Source organism: Otolemur garnettii, unplaced genomic scaffold, assembly GCF_000181295.1.
Source record: "Otolemur garnettii isolate 467f Iridium unplaced genomic scaffold, OtoGar3 scaffold00020, whole genome shotgun sequence".
NCBI classification, from domain to species: Eukaryota; Metazoa; Chordata; class Mammalia; order Primates; family Galagidae; genus Otolemur; species Otolemur garnettii.
Window position 1 is genome coordinate 5,078,223 of NW_003852415.1, and position 25,027 is coordinate 5,103,249.

General features: G+C 39.4%; 1 non-coding gene across 1 annotated transcript; it reads right to left on the minus strand.

Moving 5' to 3' along the window:
• Positions 1-23,003: 23,003 nt before the first annotated feature.
• Positions 23,004-23,113, minus strand: LOC111724256. The gene has a single exon (XR_002772585.1). It is a non-coding gene; the product is annotated as a U6 spliceosomal RNA (small nuclear RNA).
• Positions 23,114-25,027: the final 1,914 nt, after the last annotated feature.

Consider the following 25,027-nt stretch of genomic DNA (forward strand, 5'->3'; position numbering starts at 1 on the left):
TACAACCTATTTGGGGAGTTAAGGTATTAACACTCAGAACTTTATTTTTGGTGATTCTTGGCAATTTTAAAGTTGTTTCTAATATAGTTCCCCAAATATCCAAACATGATACCTGTGATAAAGACTGTGGGAGTTCAGAAAGGAAGCTGGCTTTTGGTTTCTGAGGAAATGGTAACTTACCTGGACTCTCACCCACCTGGAACCATTGCAGTCTTTATGTTTAGTGTCATTTTTTATTATATAAATTTTTGGGTTAGGCAGGGATCTAATCCAGTCTAGAGTTATAGGAGCTAGAGGTGGTTAGTTAGGGAGGGTGCTTAGCTTGACTTTTGCTTCATGTGTGAAATAAAAGAGAAAAAAAAAGGGGGGTCAGAAAGTGAAGGTAGCTTGAAAACCAATGAGAGAGTCTCTGTGAACCATCTAAACCTAAAGGAATGTAGCAGAAATAGGGTTTCATTTAGGCTGAATCTGGGGACAGCATGACAGCTTTTGGCACTTATCTTTGGTGTATATGGCAGCAAGATTTGCCAGAAGCAAAATTTCAACCAGACCTTACACCTTGTGAATTTAGGTCTTTGTTTCTTTTCAGAGGTTATAGCCCTGCTCTGGTTATGAGCTGGATAAATCTCGAGGCAGGTAGAGGTAATCCTTGAGTTTTTTCCATACTAAATCATACCTTAGAAAAGAGAACAATCCATTCCTTCTGGATATTATGGAAGATAGCCTTGGAATGGGCTATCTCGTATGATCCCTGTGGATTTCATTACTGTGATGTCTTCTGCTCCCCTAGAGTCTAGCTGTAGGGAAAAAGAACCTTAATCTTAACTGTCAGTGTTTTTATAAGGAGTCAGACAGTCAACTGCCCTCTAGCCTACAAAGAAATTTTCCTTTCAGGTATACTCTGGTGTATAATATCATTCTGCTATATGGCAGAAAGTGGCTAACTAATTTATCATGCAGCTTGTCTATAGATCAGAGTAGACAAATAATAAAGTCATTAGGATGTAAAAACATTACAAGAAAGTTGAAACTCATGGTAGCCAAGAATCCAGAAGGATTGGAACATTTTGTAGCTATTATAGAATATACGCCTGTGGTAAAGCCCATTTTGTCAAACAGAGGTATCCCTCCATCCATCACCCGTCTCAGGAAAATGTGGGCTCTGATAACCATGCACATAATTTACTAGCCTGCTCTATCATGGTGGTAGTTCCTGTCCCATGAAAATTCTTCATTTTATTTCACTTCATGGCTACTTCTACTCTGTGTATGTTTATTTAGGAAGCATTTTATTGAAATAGTAATTTAAGACACTTTATTCATTAATCTGTTTACTCAGCACACACTACTTGAGTATGTACAATGTGACTGATGCTGGGGTAACAGAAGAAGAGACCACGACACTTACCCTTAAAGTCATCTCAATCTACTGATAGAGATAAATAATAAAGTGAGGAAAATACTAAAATTGAGTCTCAAGTGGCAATAGGAGACAGCAATTAACTGTCTTGATTGGTTGGGAGGACTCTCGGAGTAGGTTATAATTTTTAGGGCTTGAAAGAATGAGTTTGTGTGGGTCAGGGAAAGCATGGGAATTAATATCAAGGGATTTGCATGTATGAAGATATGGAAGACACAGCAGGTTTTATTATTATTATTATTATTTGCAGTTTTTGGCCGGGGCTGGGTTTGAACCCACTGCCTCTGGTAGATGGGGCTGGCACCCTACTCACTGAGCCACAGGTACCGCCCTGACACAGCAGGTTTGAAGAAATTTGATGTCTGTGGGGCAAGCTGAGATGAGGGATGCTGTTTGAAAAACCTTGTCAAATATTTCTACCCTAATGCTAGGCACACAATTGTGAACATTTAAAGTTTGTTGAGTTAAGTCAACCAAAGAAGACATGAGTTAATATGATTCAAGAATAGCAGGCTCTTTCAAATGCTTCTGAAACAGGTGGGTAGCGCTCTCAATGGTGACAAAACACCCCTTGTTCAAGACTTGATTCCTATCTGTTTGGATTATTTACCTCTTTCCATCAAGTTCCTAACCATTATTCCATATACAGAAGTTATCTTCCTGGTCATTTCATTCATTAGCTCTACCAAAAGCCTACCTTGGGATCCTATTCTATCCAATGATGAGTTTACTATCCCTTCCTCAAATCTGTACAAACATTTGATCAGCTGGAAGAATTTATAAGTAGAAACAGAGATTATATATGAAGTACTTAAATCTCTTTATTCTTGCTTTTCTCCTAAATACTTTATCATTTGGTTAATCTGGATGCAGTTTCTTAATGGCTAGGGTCTGGATTTCTCTAGTCTTTTAGCCCCAATCACATATTGTTACTGTGTATTTGTTGATGGAATTTTCCACATTTTCAAGCTGAAAATTATAAGATAGCCTAAAACAGTGGGATCTCTCATAATGATACTCAGAATTCAGATAAAGTTGGGTCCAAGTAGAAAGAATATTGGATGTGTAATCAATCACAATTTCAGATCTAAATTTCGTCACTTGAAAGCTAGTTCATTTAGCTTTGAAGCATTAATATCCTTATTTGTAAAATGTAGATAAGTAATGCCTTGTCCAGTCACAAAGTTGTGCTGACTGACACTTAGATATCCTCAAGTTTGTGGAATAAGTTTGAAATTGATGCACTTGGGCATGTTACTGGATCGGTGGGAAGGTTGTCCAATTGGTTCCCCTCTTGAGGGGAGGAGACATTTCACTTTGAATCATCACAGTGAACATTAGGGGCTGTGAAGACCCCAAGGGGCAGAGGGGACTCAGACATAAAATGATGGTGCTGAGCTAATCTGTTTTCCTTTTTAAGCACTCTGATTGGAAGCTGTCAATGGGGCTTTCTCCCTAGTCAGATTTATGTCTTCTGAATGATATTGTTTTACTTTGCCATTTGGAGGGCAAACAAGGCTGGGGAGAGCAAGGGTCTCATTTTCCTATCAGTGGCAAATACATATCATTCAATGTAAGCGAAGTCCAAATGGGATAATGTATGGGAAACCCATTGTGTGCTCCATTAGGCAATCTTTCCCTCCCTCCCTCTCTCCTTCCTTCTCTCTCCACCTCCCCCAATACACACAGTCCTATTCTTTTTGCCATTATTTCCTTCTGCCCCTTTCTGTTATTTAGTCACATGTACATAAAAAGCATAGCCATTTAGAAAATGATTGCTCTCCCTCTCCTTGGCCCATCTTTCTTGATGTTTAGGTTAACTTGGAGTTTGATCTTCTCCAAAGGACATACTTTATTTAATTGCATCCATTTAGATATTAATCATCAGAGGTAAATAATGAAACAACTTTAGAGTTTTTAGTTCTTTTCTCAAATGTCATATATACAGAGAGCTAATTAACCAGTGCTACACAGGAAAAGTCCTCTTCCTGAAGCCCAGGGTTAATTTTTTATTATACAGTGGCCACTTAGCAATTAAAGATGACAAAGGAGCAACATTTTATAGGCTCTTGTATTATTTTTGGGAGGCGGATATAAGTTTTGGGGCAGGACAAAGCATTCTCAGATGATTCTTGAAGAGATGGATCATATACCTTTATAAAAACTTACATAAGAGTCTTAATTTCAGCAAGTGGTTTACAATGTAAACTACCACAAAGATGTATAACTGGATAAAAGGCCCTCTGTCTCAGTAGAGCTTATCTGTATATCCTGATAAAATTAAAAAAAAGGTGGAATATACACTTTGGGGGACATCATACAAAAAGAAATTTTTACTCTTGGTTCAAGAGTAAAAGAAGAATACAGAGTAAAAAGAAGAATACAGATTACTTCATTGTTATCTTTTATTGTTTGAAAAATTGTTATCATAGTAGAGGATAGTGACCCACTGCTTTTTCATCTCTGAGAAATAAGCAGTAAGGAATAGGTAAGAGATGAAGGTGAATGACTTAGGTCAAACTTCACTAAAATATCGTCCTTGTTTATTTCTCTCCCATATCATAGATTTTTCAAACTAGGCTATTTTTCACCTGGATGAAGCCGTAATGGTGGAGGGAGGGTATATTCATGGCAGAGGATTAAGATTCATTGCATAAGTACTCAGAGTGAGTTACTATACTTTTTTGTGTAAGTACACAATCTTATTTAATCACCAATCCTGTGTATTAGGATATTCTGACAAGGAGAAAACAGAAAATCAAAGTGGCTGCATATTAGTGACTGGATCAATGTTGCATAACCAAGACATATCAGAGTCAGGATGTAAATCCAAGTGTTTCTAACTATATTCCATACTTTTCACATTATATTATGATGCCTAATAAATAATTTGGTGGACAGACTCATCTTTATTTAACATCATAGAGTGGGCGCATTGATTTCTCTTAGCCTTTTCCATGAATTTATTACCAGAAATAATTGACTCTGATGAAAATAATCCCCAACATTATTACACTAGTATATATCTTTGTTTTTCCTAATTAGTGTCTTTGTTTCTTTTGGGCAATTAGGGTGGAGGTAGAAACTCTCCACCTCACACACCTATTTATTTTTCATGCTCCCATGTCAATGTCCTTTTCTGCTATTGTCATCAGGGAAGATACTCTCTTTTCATTGGAATTGTTAAACAGGGGAGGATGCAAACCTAGACTACTAGTGGGCATTATTCTCATTAGTTATAGACAAAAGAGCTTGTCTGAGATATGGAGAAGAAAAAGAGAGTCAAGACCTAAAGATATTCTTTAAGTCTTGGATCCAGACATATCTGAACCATTTTTAAAAGAAGGAATGTGAATCTATGATGTGTTTTTTTTAAATCTTGGGTTTATGTTATTTATGCAGCCAAATTGATTTTAAAATACATAAAAACCTGGCAACGTTATCTTACTTTGTGTGAGTGGCTGATAAATTATAAATCTATAGTCATTGAGACAGCACTAATCACACACCATGACAACAGATACAAGTTTGATCCAAAATTTGTAAAGATATTGACATCTGTCCTGGGTTCCCAGATTATCTCTGGACTACTATGAGGGATCACTTGATTGGCCAACAAATATCTTTTGTGCCTCAGTGTCTGTACAGTACCTAGGGGAATGCCTGGATTTGTCTTGATTGAAACATCTTTCTTCCCTATGAAGTCCTACAGGAGCTGTAAATTCAAGGAATAATGCCAAAAAAGAAATGAGATGCTGCTTTATTATCAATTATTCTTGTGTTCATAACTTGCAACAGCTTTTCAATAAAATAAGTCGGAGCATAGGGCTTAGGCTCAAATCTAAGTAGACTCTGTCTGCCTCCTAAGTCAAATTCTAACTCCATCTGGTGGTAAGACCACATTGCCCATTAATGGTTAGTAAGGGATAAAAGAGAGGATGATCCATAGATCAGACTCTTCTCAGGAATCTAAATATGAATCTTCTTCTTGCACAGACCATCAGCAGTGGAGAAAAGCCACACTCAAATGAATATCCTTTCTACGTCAGTGCTTCCTTTCAGTAGAAAACACAGTCCAAATAATATCCTGGATTCTGTCCAATCAGATTGGAAAAAAGTAAATCATCCACGGATTTTGGCATTTTGTTATTATCATTTTAATAATGTGTGTTTGATATCACCTCATCAGTGATCCTAACACAAAGATGAACTATAAACACAGTGCTTGGGAAGTAACCAATGTTATGGGTATAACGGTACCATTCTCAAAAATCTTAGCCTATGTTACTTTTTTATCTTTACTGAATGTGTTTATATTTCCGTCTATGTGAGGAGTTCTTTTAGAACATACTAGAGTGGAAAAAAGTCCCTGAATTGTGGCACAGTGATCTACTGGAGAAAAGTGCTGTATGTGTGTATTTTGCAAGAAGTCATGCTATAGGGTGTGCTTGTCTATTAACAGAGTCGTTGAAGCGGAACCAACATTCCAGAGGGACTGCTTGAGATCATCTTTCTAACCCAGTGATTCTCAAGCCCAGCTGAGTGACAGAATGCCTGGAGGGCTTATTAAAAACACCAGTTCCTAGGCTCCACCTAAGACCTATGGAATCAGGCTTTTGTGGGGTAGGGTGCAAGGATATTTATTTATAACTTCCCCAGGTGATTTTCCGGCAAGGCCGTGGAAGAGCCTTTGGGGATCTCTTTATCTTTTACCTTCAAGTTAAAAGAACATCACTCTGAAATCTCATGAGCCAGGTAATAATCTCACCTATATTCAAAGGTTTTTAAGAAAGGTATCTGCAGCCTTTCTCAGCAACAAGATAGCTTTTCTAAAAAATTCCATTTTCAAAATAGTTGAATACAAGAAAACATGGACTGAGACAGAATGTTCAAAGATGGTATCAGAGTCAATCAGATCATATTAATTTGGGGTAGGGGAAAGGCTGTTGAAAAAGGACAGAGTGAAAGTCTAGAAGCCTGAATGTGAGCTTATCTGAAGAGAAAATGATGATTCCAGTAAGTGCTTCTCCTCCCTCCCTTTGCTCTCTCTGGGTAGCTAATCTGCTTGGCGTAATCCTCTTAGCTGCTTGTGTTCCATCAGTATTTTATCTGATCTACTTCTCTGACAGTCCTATGTTTTGCTAGCTTCCTCCTATTTTTTGAGAAGCCCTCGATGTTGCATAGGAAAGTTAACCCTGTTTCTCGGTTTCCAAGTTTGGGTTCTTGGAATGCTTCGAAAATGGAGAGGGCCTTTTGCGCAGGCCAAAGTTGTATGTGAAGACCAGGGACAGCGTTTCCAGCTTTCCAAATTTGGTAGGGAGAGACCTACGCAGAGGTTTCTCTCTTGTCTGAAAGTTGGGTCTCAATTCATACACTGTTGGTATGGCCCAGGGAACCATTATGCTGAATCAGAGGATGTAAGATAGAGGAAACCAAGAAAATAAGCCCTGGTCCGTGTGCCTGGGGGCTGAGAACATGCATCTATAGGTGTCGGAGCTCACTAACAAGCTTGACTATTGCTTTTGTTTGTGTCACCAAGGGAACTAGGACAAGATGAGGGACATCCTTCATTCAGCATAGCAAAAGGCAGAGATTCTCTTCCTGTAGGCACAGCCCTATCTGTGTATTTCCTTCTGTGGAGAATAATCTGAGGGCTAAAAGTCAAGGCCACTTGCCATAGTACTTTAGTCTCTCCACTTGACTTTTTATACCATAATAACTTCATCCAGTTGGGAATTCAAATCCCTCTAAATTAAAATACCACTGAGAGGGGTCTAACCTTAATCCCTTTATCAGCTTATTCTATAATTATCAATTAATACTTTAGGAGAGATTAGTTGGCAGCCAATGGAAATCAAGATAGTGGTGACATAGTGAGTTCTCTTGGTTTTGCTACTCATTAGCAGAGTGATCTCAATTTTTTAATTTCTCTTGGTGCCTGGTTCTTCACTTATTACATAAAAGGACTAAGTGATAGGACCCCTTACCTCCCTTCCAGTTCTGTTTTAGTGGCAGAATTCCCCAGGCATTTCTGAATTTCTGACTATTAGAGGATTGATAAGAGCTTTTCTTATTTCATGGTGTTCCTGGAACTCAGGACATGTGATTGCGGGTCTAGGGAAACAGAGAGTGTGGCCAGAGAAGGGAAAGACATGGGAAGCCTAGATAGCCACAAAATTGCTTAGTTGCAAGCCTTGAACAGCTGCAGCCCAGAGATGAGTTTGCAAAGGAGGAGTATCATATGGGATGTCACAGCTCAACAGCAAAAAATAGGCTGATACGATCAGAAAGAATGCCAGCCATTGTGGACATCTGCTGTGCAGAATGACATCAAGTGGCTGTCTGAACACGGTCTGAAATCTCTCTCCTGACTTGAAAGAGACTCCTGGGCCTCAAACTTCAAATCTGCACAGATAGCACTCTAGCTAGCAGGCCTGATGTTCTCATGTCAACACGATGCAAATATTTTTATGGATATAGGATTTGGAGTCAGGAGAGCTGGATTCCAGTGTGATGTCTGACCTAAAACAAAGAAAGGGAGCACTGGGCTAAGTGTTCGACCTACTTCATTTGTTCAAGTTGTGACCTTGGATTCTTAACTTCTATGTGCCTTCATTTGCTTGTCAATAAAAATGAAATATTTCTGCCTTGTTTATTGAATGCTTACTGTGTACCAGGCACTGGAGTAAGCACTTTTTATGTGTTATTGTCTTAATATAATAATCCTCAGAGGTAGGTGAGAATGATTACTATTTCACCTTTACAGATAGATAGGGAAGCTGAATTGGACTAATGGAATAAAACAGCAATAAATGGAGTCAGTGGAAGGAAGAAGCTTCACATGTTCTATCCTTCCTGAATATCTAAATCACGTGACTGCATTGCTATGACCCAGAAATGACCCAAAGGAGCTTGCTGTTTCCAGACCCAGCTGTGTGAGGTCACCTTTTCTGAGTGAGGCCAGATGGATGACCATGTGTACAGGGTGGTGTGAGTGGAGGTAGTGAGGTGGTTAAGAAATAGAATCCAAGTTATCTTCTAGAACTGGATAGAGACTGCTTTTTTAAGAGAGCGCATAGATTCCAGAGTTCAATTCTGAAAAGGTTCTATTGACTAACTTCCTAAAGTCACCAAGAATAATATCAATAAGCTAAATTTAAAATTTGACTTATGCTCAGACCCTTCTTCTCTGTCTTTTCTTTGTGTCCTGCCATATTAAACTTTCTAAGTTCCAGTGCTCACGATCTGAAAAATAGGGTTAATACACATAACACCTTTAATTGACTAGTGGTGGGGAAGGGGAGTAAGTTGGAGAATTAAATAAGATAGCAGACATTACAATGTTTATTAGTTCAATGATGAATTAATAAATATGTTAGGCCTCCTAGTGACCGTGTCGATTGCTGATTTATCATTTGTCACTGCCTACAGCAGAACATCTCTCTTATTTGAAATAAATGACTTCTGATATTTATTTTCTTCTTTAAGAACATTGTTATTTGCTTATTTTCTTCCCCTTCTGTGCAATAAAACTATCAAGGAAAATCAAAAAAATTTTAAAATGTGTACTAATTGGTAGGGAAGGATAGCAAGGAGAAAAGCAGACAGCTGTCTGCTGCTTAGCATATCCATGAATGTGTTAATTTAATTAGAACTACCCTGTATAAATATTAAACTCAATTCACTTTCTTTTATAGCTTCTTTGCTTTTCAAAGTATTTCCAGTTATAGATTATCTTTTTTCGAATTCTTCTGTGAGCTCGTCGAAGTTAATGGAAGAAAGACATCTCCAATTTAAATGAATTGAGAGAGCTTTTCATCTTATCATATTTTGTGTCTGTCAGTTTGCTTTGTGTAGCTGCTGGCCCAGAGGCAAATGGAGTGCTTAATTTTCACGGGGTTTGTCTTCCGAGATCGAGGCGATGTAACAAGTTTCCTGTGGTGGAATACGTATTTTGTGTTGTATTTTTGGGAGGGAGGTTAGATTGCTTTATATATCTGCACTTCTAATCATCTGTGAACCATCATCTGACCTTTCCAGGTCACTAGGCAGGATGTGGGATGCAGTCACTGATGGTGACCACTGTTTCATTCGGTCTTCCCTATGTCTCCATGAGAGGAGGGTATTATTGTTCCCATTTTATAGTCAAGAGTAGAGTCAGAAAGTCATAGAGCCAGGTGTGTTTAACTATAATTTCTAGTTTTGGAAATAGTGAGTTTAATTGCTAGTTTCAGCTTTCCATAGATTCAGGGTATAGGTGGTGAAACAATTGCCCATGGAATTAGTTCGAATTGAATTTGTGAGAATCATAGAATCCCATAGGCAGAAGAGATATCTTTTATAAAACAGTCTTTCGGGATGAGGGGAATGAGGTAGAGTTGTGCAAATATAGATTCAGGATCCTGTCTTCATTTAAAAATTTAATATTTTGCTCATCATGGATTTTTTGCATTCATTTTGATTTAAAATATTTCATTAAAATACCATTTATCTAAATTACCATTTAATTACCATTAAAATATAACCTAGATTATCTAAAATATCGTTTATCTAGATTTTAATTTTCTTTCTGGTGTATCCTTAAATTTTGTGCCTGAGGCAACTGAGTCATCTCATCTCCTTTAGCCTGTCCCCAGCCTCCCAGCCCTATGTATGAAGCAGGCCCAAATGCTAGGTACTCTTCCAGTCATAACCCCTCATTTTCCACATGCAGAAATGGAGGCCTGTGATCCCAAAGCCAGCACTAATAACCCATGGCTCTTGACTCACAATGGAGTGCTCTTGCTGATATGAGCATAAGGAGAGTACGATCTCATAACAGCCTCATTAAATGTAGCAGGGCAAAGAGTGTGTAGAATGTAGCCACAAACTTTCCACTTACTCAGCAAGTAGAAGTAGCTGCAGTATTCAGCAGGTGGAATTAAGATTAGGTTCAAAGAAGAACTACTTGATGGTGCAAGAAGTGAGGTGCTGCCTACGTTCCCAGACAATGGCACGAGTGTGGCAAATTCAGAATGCCTTGGATAGGCTGTAAAGGTGGGGAATGTGACAACCTGGGGAGAGAGACCACAAGCAAAAACCAAGTTCTGTAATCTCTTAATCATTAGAGAAACAGTGTCTCTTATTTCTTTCTTCCTGGGTCTCCTTTTGATTTCAGGCCAAAATTATTTTCTGGAAGCAACCTGAACCCTAACTTAGAAGCATCGCTTCTCCCTCCCAATAGAACCTCTTTGATCCTACTTCTTTGTCTTATCTCTGCACCTTTAGTCAATAGAGCCTGCTTCCATAATTCCCCACCCTTCCCACAGTTAGCTGTTTCTGCAGCTCTTATTCTTGGATTACAACATTTTCTAACTCTTTAAATTGACTCTCTTCTGCTCAAGAAAAAAAAGAAAGAAAGGAAAAGAAATTGGTCTTTGAAAATTACTGTGTAGTATTCTCCTTATGGCATTTCCAGCCTCCCATGCTGGGCCATCTCATCTCCCATCAACAACTCACTTTGCAACCACATGGCCTTTTCTTGAATGACTTTTGTACAGAACAACACATATGAAAATCGAGTGAAAGAAGCATGAAGGAAAGGGTTCTGCTTTACTTTGGACTGAATACTTGGCATCTGGTGCAGTTCTCTGCTGTACCAGTAGGAAGTCAATAGTATTTATTGAATAAATAAATAAATAAATACACAGTGCAATTTAATTCATTCCAAATTGGGTATCTCCTAAAATTCACATAGGAATTTTCAACATGATCAGAATGCAGTATGTTTGATGGGAAAATGACAGCTTGGGTAATCAGGGAGATGAAATTAAAAAAAAAAAAAAAACCTGTGACTTTTACATGTGGGCTGAAATAATTATGTACTCTAGCCACTAGGGCTATGGACGCTATCTTTTTAAATAAACCCAGAGTTAGCTGGCCTGCAGGCAGAGATTTTTCAGCACCATGGACAGAGACTCCATTTTCTTTTCTTTCTTTTTTCCTTGTAACTCTCTGAATAGCAAGATAAAGAAATACTCACGGTTTGGGACAGAGCTATCAGCTACTCTGGTGGAAATTACCTGCTTTTAGCAGAAAAAAATTCGCTTAGAACCTTTTTATTTCTACTTTCCCTTGGCAAAATTGAATTTTCAGCTGTCAAGGCACTTAGGCTTCTACAGGTTGGCTTATAGGTGCTTGGAGGATAAAGAGAGGTTGTCCTGGAAATATCTTTTGGGTTTGACATAACAGGGGAACCACCACTATTCGTGCTGATGGTTGAGATGTCTTTTATGCTAGGCATGACTTTCCTCTAAGTAGCTAAATGCAGATAGAAGTAGGCTGGTTGTTACTGCATTGGTTTTAGGACTTAGCCTAAAACCTATGTCGTCCTATTGACAGAACAAGAATGAACAAAATTGGTAAACTCTGCCCAAATTTAACTAATGGAATATATATTCAGGAGGATAAATTCTTTCCAAACTTTCAAGTTTTACTGTATGTTATTGTAAAATCCATAAACTAGATTGATTCTCAATCCCTGTTAAATCTTTTTAGGGACAAACTAAAACATTCTCCCCATTCCTGCCTTTCCTAAGAACCAAATTTTGCTTTCTCATTGGCTATATTCAAATCCAGAGCATTACTAAGGTGCAGGAAAATGGCTTTTTAAGTATTTATCTTTTTAGATTTATCTCATTCTGAACTCTCTGAGTAGTACAACTTTCATTTATTTTCTACACTTTGATGGCTTTCTGCCATTTTTGGGGAAATGCCTTTAATCTCTACATTGTGTCTCTTTTTTTATGGCCGTCACACACAAATCCAAGTTGGCCCTCTTCTCATGGTAATAAGTATCCTGAAGCTCAGGACAAGAGGTGATGGGAGATGAGCCAAAGGCCAGAGCTTATTTGCCCTGTGCCTGGCCTGGGTGTGGGTCCAGGAGGCAATTTCTGGATGTGTCCAATCTTCAGAAAATAACATCATGAAGTTTTATTCTTCCCTTCTTTTATGTCAATCCCCTCATCATCTAATTGCCTTAATCAGAAAATCAGAGTTATCTCAGACTTGGTATTTTATATCCCAGAATGATAATTGCTAAAACTAAGGTTTCCTGTTTGAAGAGTATGAGCCGGAATTTTACCCTAAACCACAATTTTCCGCAAAACTGTGGTTTGAAAGATTACTTAGGGTTATTTATATTTTGTTTGCTTTCATAAAAGGGCTCATGATAGAGCTCAGATCATTTCTGCTCTTCATCCGTGCAGATCCAAGTTCAATCAGAGTGCTGTTCCATTATTTGCTTGTGCTGGGGCCTCTTGTTGGGGGTTTTATTTTTTGTTTCGAGACAGAGTTCAGAGTTCCACTATGTCACCTTCAGTAGAGTGCTATGGCATCATTGCTCACAGCAACCTCAAACTCTAGGGCTTAAGTGATTCTCTTGCCTCAGCCTCCCAAGTAGATGGGACTATAGTTGCCCGCCATAATGCCTGGCTATTTTTTTGGTGCAGTTGATTAGCTGGCCTGGGCTGGGTTTGAACCCACTACCTTTGGTGTATGTGGCTGGCACTGTAACCACTGTGCTACAGGCACTGAGCCTTATTAGGGTTTTTAGAGTTTGACATGGTGTTTGGGATCCTCCATTAGATAGGGGAAGTGCCAAGAAGTGGTAGATAAAGATGTGGTAGGTAGAGACCTAAGGTCCACAGGTTCTTTTCGTACTTAGTGTCTTTCTATCCTGAGGAAAATAGTAGGTACTTTGGGACTAAATTTATTGTATGCTTCTTTTCAAGGAGGTAAATCTTTTGGGGGAAAGTTTTATAAATGTGGAAATGGCCTTTATTATGCTAATTGAGGGGGCTAAAATGAGGGATTCTTCTTTTGCCCTTTTGGGGTGGCCTAAATATGTCCCGTTATTTCATTTTTTTTCCTTAGTGGTTATTTTACTTTGACAATTAAATTATAACCTAAGTTATACATGCAAAGGCTCTCCTTTCATGTATAGTCAAAGTAATGCCAAGCTTAGATTTCCTGTGTGCTGTGGGCTGAGTGCATTGAAATAGCAGTGAGGGCTGAGCTTGGCCCCACACTTACATTTCCAGACCTTGAATCCTTATACTTGTCATCAGTTAGTGGTGTCAGAACATCCAGGGTGCTTTTAGTTTCTCCTGTTCTTAGTTAAGTCTATTAACATGTTAGACCTACCTGGGCTCAGAAGATGGGCAGTGTAGTCAGAGTAATACCCTGAGAATAGGAAGAGCATGCAAGTATGATAGATGCTTTATATTAATAAGAATATTGAACTTTATCATTCCCATATGGGCTTTTGCATAAGTCCAGTCACTTTTGATCTTCATTATAACCTTTTAAAATGGTAAAGGTTATCTTCAAACTCAGCAGGTCTTTCAGCATTTTCAGCCAACATTTCTACTTTGCGGCAGTCTCTCAATCTCATCTCCTTCAGTGATGGTTCCTCTATTTCATTGGAGAAGCTAACTTCTCCATCATGGAGAAAATTGATGATATTTTGTGATTTCTTGCAGGAGTGAGAACCTATGGCATTGTTCTGATTTCAAGATTATTCTTTTTTAAGTACCAAAGGAGGCAAGAAAAGCTTTATCTTTCTCTGCTGTACCCCCCTTTTTTTCTTGAGACAGGGTCTTCTTTTGTTACTGTCAGTAGAATGCTGTGGTGTCATAGCTCACAGCAACCTCAAACTCTTGGGCTCAAGTGATTCTCTTGCCTTAGCCTCCTGAGTAACTGGGACTACAGGTGCCCACCACAATGCCCAGCTATTTTTAGAGATGGGGTCTCACTCTTGCTCAGGCTGGTCTTGAATGTGTGAACTCATGCCATCTACCCACCTTGGCCTCCCAGAGTGTGGTAGGATTACAGGCATGAGCCACTGCACCCAGCCTTAGTACCCCTTTTAATAGAAGAATCTGTTCTGTAAAATTTGGATTCAGTTAAAAGGCTGTACTTAAGTGGCCTTAGGACCACAGATTCCCCACTGCTTTCCAGCTTGGCAATGCCTTCTCTTGTTAAAGGGTGGTCCCTTCTCATATGTCTTCAGGACTTTTCTCTATACCTCACTCTCTCCCCAGCCCCCACAAGATGACCTTCAGCTTCTCCCTCTCTGCTTGTCTTCACCCTGTCAGCATAGAGTCACCTTGACCAAGTTCACACCTGCCAAGCATCCTTCCCTCAATCCCACATCTTTCTAGCTCCCTTCTTGTTTCTTCTTGTTTCCTTCCTTCTCATCCAAAGCATCATTCATTACCCAACTCAATGAAATCTGAATTCTCTTCCTTCAGATGTAATGAATCTTACTTAGGCCAATGACTTGTCTTTTTACCAATCTCACACTTCTAACACTTGCCCCTTCGGAATGTGGCACCACTGTCATCTAGTTAGTTGATTCAGGAACTCCACCCTGCCTGTTTTTACATCTTCCACATGAATCAGGCTCTATTTACTTTCTTCCTTAAGAGCTCTCAATTCCCTTTCCTTACTATTCCTACTACCACTCCCTATGTTCAGATCTCTGTGGTCTCTTACTATATCGCTGCTTCAGCCTCCTGACTGATAGGTCTTCCTCCAGTCCTCTCCTCCTGTCCATCTTCCCATATCTCTAGAGTACACTCTCCCCCGTATTCATGGGTAAAATGCAAAGCTGACCTGATTAAAACCCTTTTTAATCTCATGATCATATTCAGAAAGTGGGGTGAGAATGTATGTGTCTTCAAGTGGGTGCTGATGCCCAATCCATAACGAATCCTCTCTCTGGAAGGCAGTGAGGAGAAAAGGTGACACAGAGCAGCCAGCCATAAATCATCATCCTCATTTCTTTAACCTTTTTTCTAGATCTCGTTTTGTGTGAATCATTGTCATGGCTTTCCCTTTTTACCTATAAGATAATAGTCTGATTTTTTTTCCCTAAAGCTCTTCACAGTCCGGCTTCTACAAACTCTCCTGCATTTTGTTCATTTACCCTCCCCAACATTCAGTTGTTGGTAATTCCCTGTACTTAAAATATTGCTTCTCAAGTCTGTGGTTTGCTTAAGCTCTACCTTCTGTCAACATTGATCTTCCCCTGTTTGCTTAGTTAACCCATGCTCACCCTTTGAGGATCAGCTCAGGTATTATCTTTCCAGGAAGTCCTCCCCAATGCTCTCCACCCATTCTGTCCCTTCCTTGCCATACTGGGTTGGTCGCCTTCCTTCCTGCTGGTGTGAAATTCTGTGCATATGGCTGCTACAGGTATGCACTCATCGTGTTGAATTGCTGCTGGGTCTTTGTATCTGTGTTCCTCAATTTGCCTCCATACTCTCTCAGTACAACACTTCTACCCATAGTACTGAGCAGAATTCTTGACATGTAGGAAGTGCTCAATTATATTTAATGCATTTAGAACAGAGATGAAGAAATCCAGCCTTTGCCTATTGTGTCAGGGAGCAATATGGGTTGAAAAAGTTTTGAAGATGGTTTTTGCACCTGATTTACCCTGTCTCTGGAAATACTAATTTAAATCAAGTAACTTCTAGAAAGTCTTTAGTTGGTCTTTGCCACTGGGAGATAATGAGCCAACATGGATTTTGCCACTTCTCTCTTGAAAAACATGGAATCAGTTGTGGAGACTTTTAAACCTAGGCTGTTATTTTCTATCAAAACTGAGATAAATAAGAAATATTTGCTGACAGTAATGACTACAGATAAATGCTGTCAGTTGAAAGAAAACATCAATCACAGACTGATGTCAGTGGATCGGCGAGGGCCAGACTGAATTTTTACAAATGTGAACTTTATAAAATGAGATTTTAAAGAGTCTCATGATCATATTCAGAAAGTGGGGTGAGAATGAATGTGTCTTCGAGTGGCTGCTGATGCCCAGTCCATAAAGAATCCGCTCTCTGGAAGGCAGTGAGGAGAAAAGGTGACACAGAGCAGCCAGCCATAAATCATCATCCTCATTTCTTTAACCTTTTTTCTGGATCCCATTTTGCTTGAATCATTGTCATGGCTTTCCTCGGAACCCTTGTATGCTCTCCTTCTCTTTAATACTTAAAATTCTAAACCCAATTCTAGTGTAGAATTCTGAGATGCACACTCTGCCTTAGTCCCATTCAACATTCCCGGGATGATATTTTCCTTTATAAAAGGTAGCTTTTTGGTATTCTACTAAAACGCCTAGATCATCCTTTTATCTTTGCTTTGCTACTTACAGGAAACAGGTGCTCACCAACCTGTATTTGTGCAGCATGTTTTTGTCACAGGCAATTACATGTACTTTTAGTGATAATAGTTTTTGTACATCAACAATGGCTTCACTTTAAAAATTAGTTTATCTTCCTCTTTCCCATATGTGTATGTACACAAATGAACACAGGGACGGACCTGATTGTTCCTTTGTTATAAGTAAAAACTATCTAATCATAATAAAGCACATTTAATAATTGTGTCTAATGAGCAAATTAGAGCAATAATGCAAGAAAACAAGAGCCAATTCCTCGAAATGTTTCTGTCTTATCTTTTAATTGGAAGAAAAAGCCTTCTTTTCCCCTCAAGTAGAGGGAAACTGCTGAGCTTCCCGGCGTCTGCCAAATATGAAGATATCTAAGACTCTGCTTCTTTAAGGTTTACTGGGCAAATTCCTGGAGAAAGAGTGGGAAAGGAAGAGGTCTGTTGAATTTGGGGCTTATTTTTACTCGGGATTATATGGCAGATTGATTTCAACAGACACTCGACTGCAGGCACCCATCCCTTGATACCTGTGTTATTCTTGGGATTATGCAGTAAAATAGTTCAGTGATCAAAAGCTGGAGGTTTGGTGCTAGAAAGAGCTGATTTCTGGTCCTGGCTACTTAAATTTCCCAAGTTATCCTAGCTGTAGAAGGAGATCAAAGACAGCACCCATGTCACGTGGTTTTTGTGGCATAGTAGCGTGAAAGAGTTCACTTTAGTGCCTGGCACACAATCAGGGCTCAGAACATACTGTCCATGAGAAAAAGAAGAGGAAGAGACTAAGAAGTCCAAGGGATAATATGATGTAGTTGGAAGAGCCTGTGCTTAGGCAGCTAAACCCTGTATCCCCTTCATAGTAGTTGTATCATATTGGGTAAGTCAACTTAAACTTTGAGGCTCACCTTTTTCTAAATCTATAAAACAAAGGATAATAATGCTTTTTTTAGAACAATTCCGAGGATTAAGTAAGCCAGTGTCTATGTAAGTGCCTAATGCTGTGTCTTGCTGTTAGTAAGAGCTAGATAAATGCTAATTGTGGTGGTATGCTGTTGACACTGAATGAAGCTTAGCTATGGTTTATGCTACTCCCGTGTGACTTATTGTCCTCCTGTGCTGAATGTTCTCATCAGACTCCTGATTCCTAATTCTTAGAACAAAGAACGGTGCCTAAGAGTTTTTTGTAGCATGGCAGATGCTGTCGGAGCCTCTCCCGTATTCCCTTATCTATGTCACTTCAGGGAAACGTCAATGGCACATGTGTTTCCCTGATTGAGAGAAGCAGTCACCACTGGATCCACTCAGTGTCCTGTGTGGTAGGCCAGAAGTACAGAAGAATAAATGCCCCCCTTCCCTATTATCTCCCTGCCAATGACTGGAGGGATTTTTCACTGGCTTCTAGATCTCTTCAGTGACTTTAAAGTTCATTTTTCCTTGGTAGTAACTGGCTTGACAGTGTACCCCTCACAGTTAGAGCAGATGGGTGCTGCCCCACCTTTAGGTCACATCCCCACATTATCTTCCAAATAAACTACTTGCACTTCAATCTTGATCTCAGAGTTTGCTTCTGAGCAGACCCTCTCTAAGGCACATGGCTAGCCCAATAACCTAGCCCAGTAATGTTTATGGAGAATTAGTATATGTTGATCTTGATCCCAGGGTTTATATTACACAGAGATGGTTACAACTCTAGTTCTAGTTTGTCTGATATAATATGTAGGTTGGAATAAATGTGACAGGGGCTTACTGAAGTTTTTCTGAAAATGATACCTATCTAAGTACCTGTCGGTGTGCTTGAATTGATTGGGGCTATGATAGTGGCTATGGAAATCTCATTTGACTTTCTTTATCAGAAAGACTGGGTTTAAGATGAGGTAGGTAAGAGGATCGATCACCACATTGATTCCAAGGCTAAGCTTGGGCTTGAGGTTGCTCTGGGTGGGAAAGGGGATGGGGAAATCTGGTTTCATGTGAGATTTTGAAGGCTACTTTAGCCCCAAAGGTACCCAGACTTTACAGTGTCCTTACGATTAGAGATTTTCTTAAACTGGCCGCCTTGATTTGAGGTGATTATGAGCTAAGCACCAGCTCAGGCCTGAGAAGGGTGTAAGCAATCTGGCCAGATGTCCATTTTCTATAATTTCTCTAAATTTGGCCAGTTGGAATGGTACAGCCATGATGTGAGCTCATAGATGGGCTGTGCGGGGTCCATGAACCTCCTGATATTTTATGCAAACTTTGTATTTATGTACATTTTTCAAAGGAAGAAGTCGTGAGCTTTTGGATTTTAACAGGCATCCTTAACATATGAAAAACTACTTCAGCTTGGTGTCTAATTTTAATTCTAAGAATTATTTGCAGGAATATTTCTGAGCACTCATTATATCGATGGTAATAATGGTGCTTCTTGGGGTCTCAGGCAAGCTGACACCTACAGACAGCCTTGAGATCCTTAGCTCACCCTTCAATAAGCACAGTGTTTCTCTTTGCAGCGTTGGGGGGTACAGATAGGGAGGGAGGGGGTTGGTGTTGCCCAAGGTAGTGCAGGTAAGATAAAACCACAGAGTGGGCTATGGTTGACCTAAGTGATAAGTTGTCCATTTTGCAATCTGGCCTTTTATTATATTGTCCTTTTTGTTTATTTTTTCCCCCCTTTGGAAATCAATTCTTTTCCTTCAACCCTAGCCTCAGTTCCTTCAAAAGGATTACTAGTGCAGATAGCCTATTTTGGGAAGCATAAAACGGCAAAAAAGGCAAAGTCCTATTGTTTGGAAGATTATGATGGACAACTGAGGCTTAATGCTGCTGGGGGTCTCTGAGGAGCTGTGGAGACTGTGCCTTCAAATTTCTGCCTGAAGGATAGAAGAAGGCAGTATTTATCCACTGTTCCTATCTCCCCTTGGTCATGGGTTACCACACAGGGCATTAGCTCTCTCACATTTCCAGGTTTACTCCTGTGCCCTGCAGGATCCTGCAGGCTTCCCACACGCTGGCAGCTGAGGTGCCCCAGGGCGTAACATGAGAGATCTGTGATGAGCTGAGGCAAAGCGCTGTGGAGTTAAACCGACAGGCAGCTATTTGCAGCAGCAGTTCCTGGGGTGCAGAGGTGAACAGAGAGGGTGTGAGCGCACAAGAGGTGTCTGTTACAACTTTCCATGCCAGTAACTCCTTCACTGAGACCATGATAATCTTAACTTGTTGGCACACAGTCTTAATAGATGAAGCTAAAGTCCTGGATTTGATCCCCAAGTAGGTCACTTAGTTTCCTCAGTGAACAGTATCACCGCTCTCATCCACTGAACAAACCTCTGCTCAGATACCGATTTCCTTGGGTCATTAGGATGGGGAGATACAGATAGAGAGTTGAATTTTATAATCAAGAGAATTACATTTTCATGGGCTATTTTGTTTGATTCTCAAAAAGCTCGCTAAATCATGGAAGGTGAATAGTAGAATTCCTGTTTTTACAAACAAGTAGGTTGGGGATGTCTTTTCTTTTCTTTTTTTTCTATATCCTCCTGCTGTCTGGCAACACAGTGCTGGAAAAGAAAAATCAGAGACAGGTATGCTCATGTGGGCTCCAGAGGTTTACCATCTTATTGGAAGGATACACATGCACGGCCTGCCAAGTCTGAAACATAAGGAACTTCTGCTTGCAACTGGTTTCATCTACAGCCTGGGTAGAGTTGGCAGCAGAGACGTTGACTGAGGAGAAGTGGCCCAAGAGACTATAGGGGGATTCTGAGCATAAACAGGTATCGGGTCACCAATTTGGCAGCTAAGCAGACTTCTGCTATTGCACTTTGTCAGGCTGTAATGGAGCTTGGTTGGTTTTAAAATTCATTTCCATCGGCTTCTCCTTTAATTTTAGATGCTGCTTTATTGGCATTGCTATAGATGTAATTTAACCCTGGTTGTACTGATGGATGGTTAGCTTCTTGTAAATTTTAGAAGGATTGGTGGGCATTTAGGCTGTTTCCACATTTTGACGATTGTAAATTGAATTGCGATAAACAGTCTAGTGCAAATGTCCTTATGATAAAAAGGATTTTTTTCTTTCTGGGTCAATGCCTAGTAATGGGATTGCAGGATCAAATGGGAGGTCTATTTGAGTTCTTTGAGGATTCTCCGTACTTCCTTCCACAAAGGTTGTGTTACTTTGCAGTCCCACCAGCAGTGTAAAAGTGTTCCCTTCTCTCCATATCCATGCCGCATCTGCAGCTTTGAGATTTTTTGATGTGGGCTATTCTCACGGGGGTTAGGTGATATCTCAGGGTGGTTTTTATTTGCATTTCTCTGATGATCAGGGACAATGAACATTTTTTCAAATGTTTGTTAGACATTAATCTGTCTTCATCAGAGAAGGTTCTGTTCATATTTCTTGCCCAGAGATAAATGGGATTGTTTCCTTTTTTTCTGTTGATTAATTGGAGTTCTTTGTAGATTCTAGTCATCAACCCTTTGTCAGACTGATGCCCTGCAAATATCCTTTCCTATTCTGAAGGTTGCCTTTTAGCTCTACTTGTGTCCTCAGCTGTGCAGGAGCTTTTCAGCTTAATTAAGTCCTATTTGTTAATTTTTGTTTAGTGATGGCCACTGAAAACAAGCTGTGTATATGTATACTATGGAGTTTTATTCAGCCATCTGTAGCTCAGTGGTTAGGGCACCAGCCACGTACATTGGGGTGGCAGTTTCAAACCTACCCTGGACCTGCTAAACAACAATGACAACTACAGCAAAACCAGCTGGGCCTTATTGAGGGTGCCTGTAGTCCCAGCTACTTGGGAGGCTGAGGCAAGAGAATCACTTAAACCCAAGAGTTGGAGGTTGCTGTGAGCTGTGATGCCATGGTACTCTACTGAGGGTGACATAGTGAGACTCTGTCTCAAAACAAACAAAAAAAAATTTAAAAAAAAAGATGGAGACTTGACATTGGATGGAGAATCCAATGTACTCAATTCTAATATGAAGGCAATAGATGATCTAATACAAGAGGAGGGGAATGAGGGATGGAGAGAGGGGAGGAAGGAGGAGATGGAGTGTTATGGTATGTGGCACACCACTTGGGGGCAGGACACAATTACAAGAGGGACTTTACCTAACAACCACAACCAGGGTAACCTAATTCTTTGTAACCTCAATGAATCCCAAACAATAAAAAAAAGAAAATTAGGAGGAAGGTGGATAGTTTGGGAGAATTAGAAGTAACAGTGGCAGAGGCTGCATTGCTCACAGGCACCGTGTATTCTGAGGTCCAAGGAAGAATGTACAGGGAGGAGGCTTCTGAGGACAAGTCCTAGGCTCTGCTCTCTCTTCGCTTTTTATTTCTAACCTGTTCCGTAATTTACATGTACACACACATAAATGTATGTGTGATGATTTAATTAAGCAATGTTTTTCTAAGTGCACCCTGTCCTTTCCATCTTTTCTTGATGTCTTTCCTCTTCTTTCGTATATATTGGTCCCCTAACTCCACTCCAAGGTAGTTCGTGTTGATAACCTAGTATGTATCCTGCCACAGTTTTCTCTATGCTCGTATAATTTATATATAAACCAGTATATGTTTTTAGGTCATCATTTTACCTAAAAAATATATGCTTATTTGATGTATTTAGAAACAACTTTTTAGAAACAACTTCATCGTGAAATAGAAAATACATAGAAAAGATAGTTTAAAAAGGTATTTATATGGTTTTAAAAAGTATGTTTATATGGATGGAATTAGAAAATGTTCTTCTTAGCAAAGTATCTCAAGAATGGAAGAAAAAGTATCCAATGTACACAGCCCTATTTTGAAACTAATTCATAGCTTTTATAGGAATGTCATAACCTAATTATAGCCTTAGAATATGGGAAGAGGGTAGGAGAAGGAAGGTGAAGGGGGTGGATGGGGGGAGGGAGGGAGATTGGTGGGGTCACCTCTATGGTTTATCTTACAAGGGTACAAGTGAATCTTTCTAAAAGCAGAGTATGAATGTCTTGACTCAATAACTAAGAAAATGACATGAAGGTTATGTTAACCAGTTTGATGAGAGCATTTCAAAATGTATATGAAAACAGCACACTGTACCCTGTGATTGCATTAATGTGCGTAGTTATGCTATAAGAAATAAATAAAAAAAAAAGTAAAACAAACATTCACGGTGTATCTGTCTATCTGCTGTTAAAGAATAGAAGATTACCAGTGCCTTAGACTCTGCCCGGGTGCCCCTCAGCAGTGTCTCTTCCCTCTGTCCCTCGAGAACACTGTTTTCTGGAATCAGTCCTCTGCTTCTCTCTGCACATTTGCTGCTCCTGCTTGACAATTGACAGTATCTTATGGAAATCCCTCCCTGTCAAAAAGCGGAGCTCTAATTGGCTCCTTTAAAAAAATTTTTTTATAATGTTTCATGAATTTGCATGTCACCCTTGTGAAGGGTCCCTGCTAATCTTCTCTGTATTGTTCCCATTTTAATATGCGTGCTGCTGAGCAAGAACTTAACTCCTTTTAATGGGAGCATTATATTCCATTGTGAGGATTACACATGTGGCATTTTCCCATCGATTATAATTTTATTTCCAGCTGATTTTTTTTCCTCCCATGCACAATGTTGCGATAAATGTCCTTGTCTGTCTGCCCTGGTGCTTCTATATCTTGTGTAGTCCAGGAGTAGGGTAGATGAATAGAAGGGGATGTGTATCTTAAATATGAACAGATGCTATCATATTGCTTTTCAAAACATTTTAACACTTCACAAGTCCTCAAGCAGTCTTTGAAAGCACCCTTTTCACACATTCTTGATAGTGATAGAGGTTATTGCTCTTTTTAATTGTGCCAGTCTGAGGAATGTAAAGTGATATCTCATTGTTATTTTAATTTGCATTTCTCAGCGTATCTTTGCATTTGTTTGTGGGACATTTAGCTGAGCACTTCTGTAAATGGACTATTCCTGACGTCTGCTCATTTATTGGACTGAGATGTCTTGTCTTTTTCCTTTCTTTCCAAAGTCTGTTTTTTATTTACTTTGTTTAGGGCACATTTTTCCATTGAATGCATTACTTTTTTATGTAGTTAAATGTCTGTTTTAAAGTTGTATAGCTCCTAATCTCCAGTCTTGAGAGAAAATGTTTCCCCATCCCCTTCTCTAAAGTATGTGTGTAGCTTTTTCCATAAATTATTTTTAACATTTTGGTTTTACTTTTCACATTTAAATCTGAATCTACCTGCAAATTAATTTTTGTGTTGAGTGGAAGTTGAAAGTTCATATTGGTTTTGTTCCCAATGATATTTTAAATAATAATTGCTAATACTTACTGAGGGCTGGCTATGTGCTAAGTACTCTGATACCTGGGTAGGTATAAGAAATTTACTTGTGTTGAGTAACTTGAGCCCTGTCCCTCACAACTCTAAGACACAGATTTTCTTAGGGTATGATACCCATTTTACAGATGAGGAAAATGAGACACAGCAAAGTTGAGTCACTAGGCCAAAGGTCATAGATGTGAAGATCAAGTGGATAAAGTAGGATTTCTTCCCTGGGAATCTGTGCTGAAATCCAAACTCTTACTGCAGTGACTCTTGCTTGGCTAGTTGGGCCAGCACTATTTATGAAGAAAGACATCCTTTTCTCACCAAATTGAGTCACCGCTTTTGTTGTTTATTAAATTCTCCCCTATGTAGAGTCTATTTCTATGTCCTCTACATGTTCCCTCATTTATTCATCTATTCCTATACTTCCTACTGACCTGGTGGTGGTAAACGTATAACATCTGACCTATGTATGTATAGTCCAGTCTGACCTTTTCTTTCTTTCTTTTTTTTTTTTTTGAGACAGAATCTCACTATGTTGCCCATGGTAGAGTGCCATGCTGTCACAACTCACAGCAACCTCAACCTCTTGGACTCTAGTGATTCTCTTGCCTTGGCCTCCCAAGTAGCTGGGTTGACAGGCACTCACCACAATGCCTAGTTATTTTTGTTGTTACAGTTGTCATTGTTGTTTAGCTGGCCTGGACCAGGTTCGAACCTGCCACCTTCAGTGTATGTAGCTGGTGCTGTAACTACTGTGCTACAGGTGCTGAGCCAGTCCAGTCTGCCCTTGAGTGTTCTTTTTTCATTCCTTTATTGACTATTTCCAGGCGTTCTTACTCTCACATAGAATTTATGTTTATTTTATTCAATTAAAGTGGCTGATGGGATTCTAATTGAAACTAGAATCAATATATTAATTTTGGGGCAATTGCCATGTTCATACTAATTACTCCATAAATTTAAAATATGGTCTGTTTTCTCTTTATTCTGATATTATTTTATATTTCTCAGTAATACTTTTTACAGTGCTTTCTGTTGTCACCTGTATTTTTAGCTAAATTTGTTTGTGAATATTTTAAAGTTTTTACTGATATAAATAA